The sequence below is a fragment of the Cyprinodon tularosa genome, unplaced genomic scaffold (genome assembly GCF_016077235.1).
Source record: "Cyprinodon tularosa strain WSP-4 unplaced genomic scaffold, ASM1607723v1 ctg106, whole genome shotgun sequence".
Classification (NCBI taxonomy): Eukaryota; Metazoa; Chordata; class Actinopteri; order Cyprinodontiformes; family Cyprinodontidae; genus Cyprinodon; species Cyprinodon tularosa.
The window spans coordinates 45,210-57,961 of NW_024037849.1; the positions used below are offsets into that span (position 1 = coordinate 45,210).

Consider the following 12,752-nt stretch of genomic DNA (forward strand, 5'->3'; position numbering starts at 1 on the left):
CCCTTCACTAAACGATCTAGAACAAAAGGTAGTCTCATCTCACAAAAGCCATCCATCCCTCCATCCATCTTCTCCCACTTATCCATCAGGGATAGTATCTCAAGCAGGCTATGGATGAAAGGCAGGGGACACACTGGTTAAGTTGCCAGTCTCTCGCATCTGGCAATAGTATTTATTTCAAAACCTTTTGTATTGTTGCCCTCTGTATATGGCTTATGGCAAAATGCAATTTGAACAATGGCCTTTATCTTGCCACTTGTCAGTAAATTTCATGGCTAATAGATGTCCTGTCAAGCGATAGATCCACCTGAGCTGCAGCCATATCATTATATAATCTATCTGTATAATATAATGTGGTTCTGATTCTTAAAAAGAGGACAAATGTAAGTGTAGAAACCCACTGTCCTGCTGCGGTGCATCAGCACCAAGCAAGCAGCCACCAGATGAGGCCTCTCTTTCAACACTTGTCGTCTGAGAAGCTGGTGAACTACAGCCTCAAGGTGTCCTAAGGAAACCGCTGCCTCATTAGTTGCATCACTTCATTACAGTGCTACAGCTCAGCTTCAACAAGGTAAATAACAGAATTAATCAATTCTAGTCTTGCATCATATAACCTAACAGCATAAGCTTATCCTAAAATAGGGTTCATGTTTTTTTCACACTTTCTATGCACTGAGAAGTAGAATATTTTAGTTCAGCTAATGAAGACAGGGCTACTTGTTCTTCCCAGAGCTACAATAATGGCCATCAAATCCAACCATCCATCCAGACCAATAAACCTAATAAGCAGCCAAGTGACCAGGCTGAGGAACACTGCGGCTGCATAATTCAATATAATTTAATAACATGCCCATGGATTTAATGGGCCAATAAAATATATTATCAAATAACTATAAGAAATGTCATATAAATGGAACGGTGGATCTCCATCAATAAAATTAACATGATTAAAATTATTAAAAAATACTGCAAAAAAAAAATAATTCCAACAGATTCCTAAACAAGAGATTTTTTACATCTGTTTGTTCATTTTGTCATTCAGCTAATAAAAAACATGTTTATCTGAAAAATAAATTCATATTGGACAAATACAATTACTTTCTAACAGAGAAACATCAGGTGCAAACCTTAAACAGAGCACTCAGATTTCAGCATTAAAAAACCTACAATGCAGCAATTGAGGTAATCCCTTCCCGCTATCATCGCAGCCCCACCCTCTGTTCAGGAGAGTGGAGGACCTCGTCTATTCAACTAGACCAACGATTCCCTTTAACGTCCCTTCTCTCAGACCCTTAGAAGGGTGTAGGGCATTGCAGGCTAACAAAAGAAGCCAAACGACCCCCATTCCAAAGGGGTGGAACCGTTCGTCCGCTTCATTTTGCATGTTTAAAAACAAAAACAAGGTTTTGATGAGCTACCGTCTTAAACCTCGAACTCAACGCTATTCCTGACATTTTGAATTGAAAAAAGCTTTCCTGGATGTGAAGTGAAAAGTCTCCAAACTTGCAAACAAAGTCTAGTGCAGGGGTCACCAACGCGGTGACCAAGGTGCCCTCAAGGACCACATGGGGGGCCCTCAGAGTCTTCTAAATAAAGAACAACCCATCATTGGGCTAAGTTTGAAATTTTATTTTATTCTGTTGCTCTTCTTTTTAATAATTTTTAGAGATTTCAAAATGACAATGTCTAAATAAACTTAGAAATTAAGCATGTTCTCCCTGTGTATGGAGGGGTTCTCTCCAGGTACTCTTTTCCCACAGTCTAAAAAAAAGACTGATAGGACTTAGACATATACAACCTTTATTGTCATTTTGTATACATGGTGTATACACAGCTCTCATGACATTTCCATTTCTTAAGGTGCAGCAGTGATCAGATGGATGCATGGATAACCTCTCATGTTTCTCTTGACAATACCCAGTTGATGTCTCTATATGTCTAATATTGCTTTCTCCTCTAGAAACCATCTATGTGATTTATAGTCTGCTCTGACTTTGTGTCTATTAAACATTAAAAAACAGCTACACAAAATTAATGAAAGTAGAAAAGGTCGAATGATTAAAAAAAAAACGGAGCTACAATTGGTTTCGGGAGAATCTTTAGCTTGGCAGTGCTCAATGTGCTCATCCCAGAGTTGATGGAAAAATATTCATATTTAATATCATTCAGAGTAACTAGAGCCTTGGAGAAGCTGTAGAAGATAAATGCATAGATTACGAAACTTACAGATTCAATGCAGCTGGTAGAAACAGGCAGAGATATAGATGTAAATCAAAGTATGGCTTAGAAAATACTCAGCAAAACCCCATTAGTGTCTGCACCAACCAGAGGTGCTTTCACTTTAATATCTAACCCCATCTGACACAAGTAAATTAAACTAAAGACTGAAAGAGTGATCCGGGAGGCAGTTGACAATTGTTTGCTTCTAGACAGGAGTAACAGAAGGACGGCTGATCTGTGGATCTGATAGGAGAGGAGAGGAAGCCCCACAGCAGAACAAAAGACAAGGCTATTCTTAGCTGCAAGTGATCCTCCTAAACCCTAAAAGTGTGGACAATACTGTGAACATCTAATTTATACAACACCCACCCTAAACACTTAGTTGGATAGATTTTGTTAGGAAGAGCTAGTAAAAAAAAAAAAAAACATTTTGAAAATGGTACATTTTAGATTCTAAAACTGAAATCCTAATCTTACAGTACCTGTCGTTTCCATTTTCAAGGCAGGTGAGTATCACTAAACGGAGTCAAATGAAAAAAAGAGATTTAAAGAAAAGTGGAAGACAGCAGATGAAGAATGATCTATATGTGACCCATGGGAGAATGTTATAAACTCCACTGTACTGTATTTCTGAGTTCTGAATTCTTCTCCAGATATATTCGTTTCTGCTCTATGTTACTAATTGCTGTGGTCAATAAATATTTTAATTTGTGTTTCTTATCAGTTTTTCCCAGTTTAGTTTTCCTCTTTTAAATAATTTTTCTACTTCTCTGCACCACTTTAACAAACAATAAAAAAAACACTTTTTCTTACTTTGTGCTCTGCATATATAAAAAAAAAAGGAGGTTTACAAAAACCTGTATAAGAGCCAAATACTTCATCATGACCAGTAGTCTTAAACGTTTCTAAATACTAGATATGACATAAATGTGGACATGGGGTTATTAACACTTAAAGAAATGTGCAAATCTTCTTCAAGTAACCTTCAGCATGCCATAGTGAGCTGTAATGATATAAAACATTTTTAATAACAAAATTGTGGCTAATGAAAATGTTGAGTGGCTAGTAACTTATTAAAATGACTAACCAAAATAGCTGGTGAGCCAAAACGTTTATGTCAAGCCCTGGTAATAGTGGATGACTGTACCCTTGCTATTTAAATCATAAAGTGATATGTTTACGTTAGGCCATCCTACGTGCTTGTCCCCACTTTCACTTACTGGTGGTAAGTTTGACAAAGTGGAAAAATTGCAAATCTTCTATTAGAAAGTAAGCTTGTATGAGTGATGCAAACAGTAAGTTTTAAAAAGAATGTGCACGAGAAAAAATGGCCTTGTGCATGCTCTTGCACACATTTAACAGGCTTTTTTTTTTTTTTTTTTAAGTGGAGAGGGCGGGTCTTCTTAAAATTTCACTAAAATTCTTAACTATACTTTTAAGCTGTATGTTCCACTGCATACGAGTGCTTGATTTAATTCCTTTTGCACATTTCTTGATTTTAAGGTAGTGTACTTGAGTAAAACAATAAGCCCTGGGATCTTGTAAACAACTAACCTGTTGCTCACATGCATATAAACATTAAGAAGTCAACCACAAAGAAATTAAATAAAATCACACAAACAAGCAGACATTTTTCACATCAATGAAACGTATCCTGGCATTTAGAGGATGAAAGAGTCACATGAAGCAAAGAAAACAAGCAAAGTCAGGGAGGGAGGCTCACAACACTATACCACCAGGCTGAATAAAACACACTATCAATTTGTGAGTCTGCACTCTAAAACAATGTGTGTACCTGCCAGATTTATCCCTTGATGGCTTTTAAAGTGACTGATTGAAAGTAAAAGCCAAGAATGAAGAGAGACAAATGAAGGCAGATAAACTAAGATAGAGACTGACAGAAAGAGAAGCTGAGAGGCAAAGATAAAAGAGGACAGTGAGATATGTACACAGAGGGGAACAAGAGGTTTCCTCTAATTGTAGCCTGGGGGCTTGTTGGGCAGACAGTCCATTACTCAGATCTCGCCAACAGGTTACCTACTTAACACACGTGTTTAAAAATAAAACAGCTGATGTGTTCAAAGCTGCAAACTCCTCCTCTGACAGCATTTCATTCAAGACGTTTTTTCTCAAGATCTAACGAGTCAATGTACGAGAGGTACATAAAAAGTGTTTTTCTCCAAGTGTAGTCATTTTAGAGCCCTACCAACAAGGTTGTTCCCACTTTCATATCCTGCCTGATTTAAATCCAAAAAAATTATTAATTTTACTTAACTAACATAAATGAATGATCCTCTTTACTGCTACACTATTGGAAACATTAGAACAAAACTTGACACTTCTCTCCTGTTTGGTCATCTTAATAAAAATAAAAACAAATTCATTACTTATTCATTAAAAATGCCACACTTTATAAAAACAAAACATAATTTCATGTACAGGTTTATTTTAGTACATATATTTTGCCCTTCTGAGGCTTTGCGAAGGCAAATCTTTGTTTTGCATGGTCCAATATTCTTTCAAGAACCTAAAAAAATAATGTGCCAGTTTAATAATGGAGAAGCTATTACACTTCCTAAAACATTTCCTCACAAATCTACATGATTTACGCATTTGTAAAGTACTGTGAAAACTCAGAAACTATAACTAAGTAGCTTAAACACATAGAAGTGGCTCCAAAAGCAAAAAGCTGGTTTATATGAGGAGCCAGTTATACAGCTGAGAGGGAAAAACTTTCTGGAGAACTGTGGTACATCAGACACCTTCCCCAGGGCAGCAACATGGTGCAGAGGGTGAGGGTCGTCAATGATAATTCTGCCTCCAGTAGACAGAAGATAATGTAAACTGTTGCCGTCATCAGTCCCAAAGGTTCAGATTCGGATTTCGGGTGTGTTTTAAGGAATAGTCAAAAGGCCAGTTGTTGTTTTTGTTAAAAGAATATCCAGGTCATAATTAGCCGATAGCAAGGTCAACTGGCTAAGCAGCCACCATGCTGCTTAGCATGGTGCCGTCAGAAACAGTCCTTCATTAAACCATGATGAAAAGCACCAGTTTTCAGATTAACATCCAATACATCTTACTACAAACCCTACTTATGTGCTGCTCGACACATCCTATCAAACCTTCTTAGATGAATTTGTAGATCTGCATCGGAGTGAATGAAGCAGTTAACTGGCTCAGAAAATCAGTGTCTCCTTATCAAAGGTAGGACATTTAGTTGAGCATATTTTGACCTATTTAAGAAAATGAAAAGGTTTAAATGACGGTTTATGGGATTGCATGAGTTATAACATTGCCTTACATATGAGAGCTTTAACCCAGTGGCGGCTGGCCAATGGAGGACACTAGGGCACCGCCACAACAGCCTAATGACCTTGATTAAGATATAAAAAAACAAATTAAGATTAAATTCTAAAATTTCTATTCTATAATTTATATTTATAAAAAAATATTTCAAAATGTATTGATATATATTTTTTAGATGCGCAAAATAAATATTTAGTCTTTAATGACGAGTAAAGTGCCATTTCATTTTTTGTCAGATTGGTGATGTATTTCCACCTTAGGGAGTAAAAATGTTTGCCCAGTGACTCTTGTTAAAAAGTTGTACATGGGCATATAGGAGAGCTCAGGGCGCACCAAAGCTACGCCCTGAGGTGACAGGAACTGTTGTCACAGTTGTTGTGCGGTTGATTGACGGGCCGAATTGCGGGAGGGAAGCAGACTTACCAAGGGAAGCTGGAGGTGAAATCCTTTGGACCTGATCAGCCGAACATCAAAATTAATCAACAGTCCAAAGACGGATGGAGATGGTACACTGTGTTTTTCCAGGACCTGGTTTAGCAAGAAGGCTTGGCTAACTGCATGTAGCGAGGCTAACACTTTTCTGCTTTGCCTGTCTCCTTTTTCAAATGTCAGGATCTGACCCAGCATGGATAAAGACAGGTATGATTGATTTTTTTAGTAAAGGCAATGAAGAATGAACAATCTGAAATTCGCACGAAAATAATATAATAAGGTGCACTTTCTCCAGATTTTTGTTAATCTGCATAGTTGCTCTTAAATAAGCACATTCTCAGAAAATAAAGTTTTTATATATAAAAAAAAGCTGAATAATAGCTTCTCCATTATTAAACTGGCAAAAAAAAATTTTTAGGTTTGTGAAACAATATTGGACCATGCAAAACACAGATTTGCCTTTACAAAGCCTCAGAAGGGCAACATGTATGTACAAAAATAAACCTGTACATGAAAATATGTTTTGTTTTTATAAAGTGTGGCATTTTTAATTAATACATTTTTTTTTATTATTAAGATGACAAAACAGTCTAGTTAAAATTTTTAATCATTTGAATAAAATAGATTATCTAATCTACTTGGATCACAATGGTAAAGACATAGAATCACTTTTCTTTAGTTTAGTTTGTTTCTCCTTTTTTGCTGGTCGCTGATTTCGCTACAAAACAAGCAAAATAATAAATCTGTCCTATAAGGTTCAGTAAGTGCTGTGTCTGCGTTCCCAACCTGCCTTTTTGAAATGCAAAGGCAACAAGACAATTAAAATGCCACTGCAGCAATACTAAGACAGACAAATGTGCAATCTGCCAGGCGGGCCAGCTGTTCCCACACCACCAACACCACCCACTGCCAACCCTCCAGGGATGCCTACAGAAACTTCCTTGCCTGTAACCAAGGACAGAGGTCTCTGAGGGAGCTAGTTTTTAATTATCACGCCTTGTCCTCTGAATATCACACCATTACATTATCTCACTGCAACCCAGAGAAATGAACAGCAACGAGGAGGCTTTATTGGAGCCACGTTTGTCTGCAAAGAGCTGGTGTCATTATAACGTTGCTGTTGTTGAGTATGCTCGGTCTTGGAGCTGGGAGTGTTATATCATTTTAATTTCAAATATTTTCAATATGCATTTTAAAATGTCCTGAAATTTTAAACGGTTCTTTAGACTTTGTATTTTGTCATTTCTAAAATTAACATGATCAGACATGAGGTTAAAGCAGTGGCTGGCTGGTGGAGTTTTCTCCAGGGATGGCTACAAATTCAAAATAGACGTATATCAAAAACCAAAACTTATTACACCATTATATTTCTATGAATGCCAACAACAAAAGACATTATAAAAACAAAGCATATAAAAACATATAAAACTTTTAAAAACAACTCCAATGTATTTAATAAAAGTATTCAGAACTCTTTAAATTTTTCACTCTTTTTCATTGCAGCCATTAGCTAAAATCAAAATGGTTCATTTTATTTCCCATTAATGTACACTCAAAACCCCATCTTGACAGGAAACAAACAAAAATGTAGAAATGTTTTGCAAATGTATTAAAAAAGAAAAACTGAAATATCAAATTTTCATAAGTATTCAGAGCCTTTCCTGTGACACCCATATTTAACTCACATACTGTCAATTTCTTCTAATCCTCCATGAGATGGTTCTGCTCCTTCATTGGAGTCCGGCTGTATTTAATTAAATTGATTGGACTTGATTAGGAAAGGCAAACACCTGTCTATATAAGACCTTACAGCTCACAGTGCATGTCAGGGCAAACAAGAATCATGGGGTTGATGGAACTGCCTAAGGAGCTTAGAGACAGAATTGTGTTGTGGCAATTGCGACAATTTCTGCAGCACTCAAGGTTCCAAAGAGCACAGTAGCCTCCATAATCCTTAAATGGAAGAGGTTTTGGATGACCAACTCTTCCTAGACCTGGCCGTGCAGCCAGACTGAGCAATCATGGGAGAAGAGCCTGGGAGAACCCAAAGATCATTGGGACTGAGCTCCAGAGATGCAGTATGGAGATGGGAGAAAGTTCTACAAAGTTAACGTTCACTGCAGCCCCTCACAGGTCAGAGCTTTGTGGCAGAGTGCCCTGACGGATCCTCTCCTCAGTGCAAGACATGTGCAAGACTGATGAGGGGCGATCAGCCTCCTGCGTCCATCTCCCAATCAGGAATCGTAAGGTCAGGAGAAAATCAAAGGTATTGTAAAATCATAGTCAAACCCGCAGATTTACCAGAACCTCACGCACTGCGCATGTAGATGCCATCAGAGCATCGGGTCGGACAGTGTAAGAACATGCATCTTGAGCTGTGAACTTTTAAACCCTGCGGTTTCATCTTACAGTTTAAGCTGTAGCTGAGAAAAACTATTGAAAATATCGTACAGTGTATGCCCAGCCTAAGAGATAACTTTAGAAGACCTTCAAGACATTCACAGCTAAATTGGAAGGAATTTAACAAAAAAGAAATTGTTTGCTCTGCAATCCAAAAAAGACGGGTCTTTACAGAAAAGTGAAAAGCTGTTGTTGACAGAGAGACATAGAAGTGCACTTTGCCGCTCACCACAACCCGTGCACTGTGGACCTCTAATCCCTACTATGAAACATGGAGATGGAGGCATCATGCTTTAGGGAGGATTCTCCTAGGCAGGGAGTAAAACTAAGGAACATTATTCACCCAGTTTAATCAGGCTTTAACTACTTTGTTAAGGATAGGTAGAGACTCCAGATGTGTAAAACAGGAAGATGCATACCAAAAGATTTCAAGCTGTTTTTAAATTGAGTACTGGAACTAAAATGTACTGGTTCTGTAAGGATAAATAATGATGCATGCTATACATTTCCGATTTTTACTGAAAAAGGACAACATGAAGTTATTTTGTTTTCACTTCAGACATATGCACTGTTTTGTGCTAGTCTGACACATAAAGAACCCTGAAATCTGTGGTTATAACAGCAAAATGTGATAAACGTAATGTGCTTCCTACGAACTAGTAATGTGGCAGCATGCTAAAAATCAAATGTTAAACTAACGGTCGAAATGGAAAGAGCACGGCATCAAACATTTTAGTACATTCTGTCCTATTTTTTCTGCTTTTAGTGAGAACAAATTTAGTGCAGAAAAAAAAAAAAAAAAAAAAAGAGATCCGCACACAAAGAGAGGTCAGTGGATAAAGTGCAGCCCCCCTGCAGGTAACTAACATATTCTCTATGTTTTGGTTTTTAAGGGGGGATAAGAGCTGCAGCTCTGTTTTGAGGATAGAGAAATTCTGTGGATGAGGAAAGTAAAACGGAGGGTCAGAGGCATCATGCAGCAGAGAACGTAAGAAAGTTTTTTATTGTTTTTCTTTTTAAATTATGGAAATTAAGGTGCCTTCATTACTCTTTTTTTTTTTTTTTTTTTTTTTTTATGGTTGGTTTGAAATGTAAAACTCAACCTAACGCGAATTTATCATCGGCTCTCTATGCTCTAAGCACACAGAAGGAGATACTAGTCACACAGCCCTTCAAATACTTTTTCACTTTTTGTTTTGCTTGTTTCTGTCAGTTCTTTCTCTAATGGCAAGCAGATTCAAGGCTCCAGGGGAAGACCACAACAGCCCAGAGTAAGTTACTGGACCATCTATGCTTTATAGGTGTCTAACAAAGCTGGGCTGGATATTTAAGTGTGCCTCAGGATAGAGGGACAGAGAGAGGGCAGGTAAGAGGAAACACAGAGGAGCCAAGGGGGTAATTTGACTGTCTTCTGGTATTTAATTCAGCCAAAACACCCTGGGAGAGAATTAGATAAGGTGCTTCTGAAACGGATTGCAAAGCTTCACTTCCTCAGGTCTGTAGTACAGCCAGCAATAAAAAAACAACACATTTGACCTTGATTGTCCATTGTGCAAGGTTGGCCTCAGTTTTATATAGCAAGACTGTTGTTAAACATGTAGCTAAAGAATATAAAAACAAACAATATATATATATATATATATATATATATATATATATATATATATATATATATATATATATATATATGCAGTGCTGGGGAGTAACGGATTACATGTAACGACGTTACGCAATTTAATTACAAAAACAGAGTAACTGTAATTCGTTACAGTTACAATGAGAAAATATGTGATTCAGTTACAGGTACTTCCGAAAATATAAAGAATTACAAATTTAGTTAAATTTTTTTAAAAATATAAAGAAAAACCTTTGCGAAATATGTACTGTGAACCCTCGCTATAACGCGGTTCACTTTTCACGGTCTCGCTGCTTCACGGATTTGCATCATGCATTGTTAAACTTAATTGTCAAACAATAATAATGGTGGCATGTCGGTTTATAAGGATCTTTTGGCCCAGAAGAAAAAAGAGCGACAACAACTACCGATAACTATGTTCTTTTCTCCAAAAAAACACACCTGCACCGCAGGCTTTAGAAGAAAAAAAAAGCTTTTCTACAATGATAACTGGTGAGGAAAATAAATAATGTTAATTAAGATGTGTTATGTTTAATAAGTGTTTATTGAGATAAACATGAATTCTGAACTGTAGGCCCACATGATGAACCGTTTACAGTCAGTAGCTTTGTTTCAGTCAGTCCAAGCTCTATTATTTTCCACCAGTCACTCTGGCAGTCATTTTAATGTCCTGTGATGCTGGAGTAGCCAAAAGGGCTGCTGGGTTATGTCAAGATGGGGAAAACATTACTATTTTACCCTAGTGTTGTATTAAAGTAGTCCATTATTGCTAAGCTAACATTATATTCTGGAGGTTGCAGTTGTGTTAACATTGGCCAGTTTCACCATTTTCATATAAGCAAAGAAGCCTTTCCTAATTTTTTTGTATTGCATAAATAAAGAGCTTCACACTGGACCTTAGTTTCAGCATGAGTTACTTATATGCTGGCAAACACGCTATAATATGAAGGCTGAAGGCATCATTAGAATAGACCCAGCTTGCAACCCAACTTTGAAAATAGATTAACAGATATTTTGTTTACCAACGATACGAGTCAGGCGTTAACGCAGCAAGTTAACACCGTTAACGGCCCATCACTAATATAATATATATAAACACACATTCATACAGCTGTGCTTGAAGGTTTACAAGATCATCCATTAAATGAAATTACATATTCACGCCAGTAATTCAAATAAGAACAAACTTAAAAAGTTGTAATGAATAAAAATGTACTAAGTGCTAATCTATAAAATAAATTATTGATTTTGAATTTTTTGTTTAAAGAATGATTCTAAAAACCGAAAACATTCTAACAAACAAACACATTAAAATAAGAGGATTAACAAACTAAATGTTGTTTCTGAGAGCCCAACCCAATCGAAAAGGTTATTATACAGGTTAAATTAATTATCATTATTTGCACTACTTATCCAGTTCATTTGTCAATGTCCAACAAATTCTTGAAGTGTGGCAAGACTTATCAATAAAATACTAATTTTAAAATTATGTCATATATTGATTTTACACAATAATATGGTGTAACATTATACATTTTCTGTTAAAGTGGCAAATAAACTAATGGATTTGGGGTATTTGTACATTAAAAATGATAAAAAAGGGAATGTAAAAAAAGACAAATCCAAAATAAATGTAATGATTTAAAGTAGGTGATAATAAAATAGTAGATAATTAAAACATATTTCTCTTTTCATAGTTTAATTTTTAGTGAGATGTGTCTGAAAATCATTTTATTACAACTTTATGGACTAAAATTAAAGCTAAAATGATTTACTTAAAGTAAATTAGATTAGAACTAGATTCAAACTAACATTGCAATTGAGATTATATTAGTTAAGAGAACATTTTTACACTCCCCCCAACCTAAAAGCAGGACTTCTTAATTCTCTTTTAACATTTCCACTGAGTTCATAAAGAGCCTTTTAATGTCAGACTTAGCCTTACAGGAGGCGGCTGGCTGCTCACAGTGTTGTATTGCTATATTTATGAGGATCTGTAATATTTATGGTGCATGGGATTCCCTGCCAACACCCTTAAGCATAAAATGAACATGGGTGGCATTAACCTCTCTCTCACTTAAACCAGATTAAAATCTGATGATAAATGTGAAACCAAGCATCGGTGCTCACTATACTAAAGTTTTACCTTGCAAAAAGACATAGCTCTTTGATTTGGTGCAGTTCTGCAAAGTGCATTTTAGTGTTCTTCTAATTATAGAGATAATAGCAATCATTTCCAGGTTGTCTCAATCGAAGAGATATAAAGCTCTGTAAAGTGTTTCTGTTTGAGAAGCTATAAGCATTGATATATGGAAGAGATATTTTAAACCAGGAGAACAACCTGCTTCAGAGGCTTTAGATTTCTGGGGTTTCTCCTGAAAATCAAAAACTCCAGTACAGATAAATAAGAGGTAAGCTGACATGAGAAATATTTTCCCCTTTCCTTTAAAAGAATCTCGCAAAGCTTTGCAGAAATACCTCCCAAAGTACAGTGGGATTCAGGTGCCAAAATCTGCCTCACTATTCTGTCTTTAGAGTCATTTCTTAGCAGAAGTATTATTTAGAGGAAAAGTCTGATCATACTCAGAATTTAAAATTCTGAAAGTACTTTACATAGGAAATTATTACACATTGCTTAATAAATAGGTGTTTTTAATTAAGAGTAATTTTCATTTGAATGTGCTTTACCGGAGACATCCATGTTTGTCAAAGAACATTACTGCCAACTAACGGTTTGTGAATTCACGGTGTGGTATCG

General features: G+C 36.3%; 1 protein-coding gene across 1 annotated transcript in view; it reads right to left on the minus strand.

Moving 5' to 3' along the window:
- Window positions 1–12,752, minus strand: part of rabgap1l (RAB GTPase activating protein 1-like) — a 132,668-nt gene that overhangs the window by 38,926 nt on the left and 80,990 nt on the right. The window lies entirely within an intron of this gene.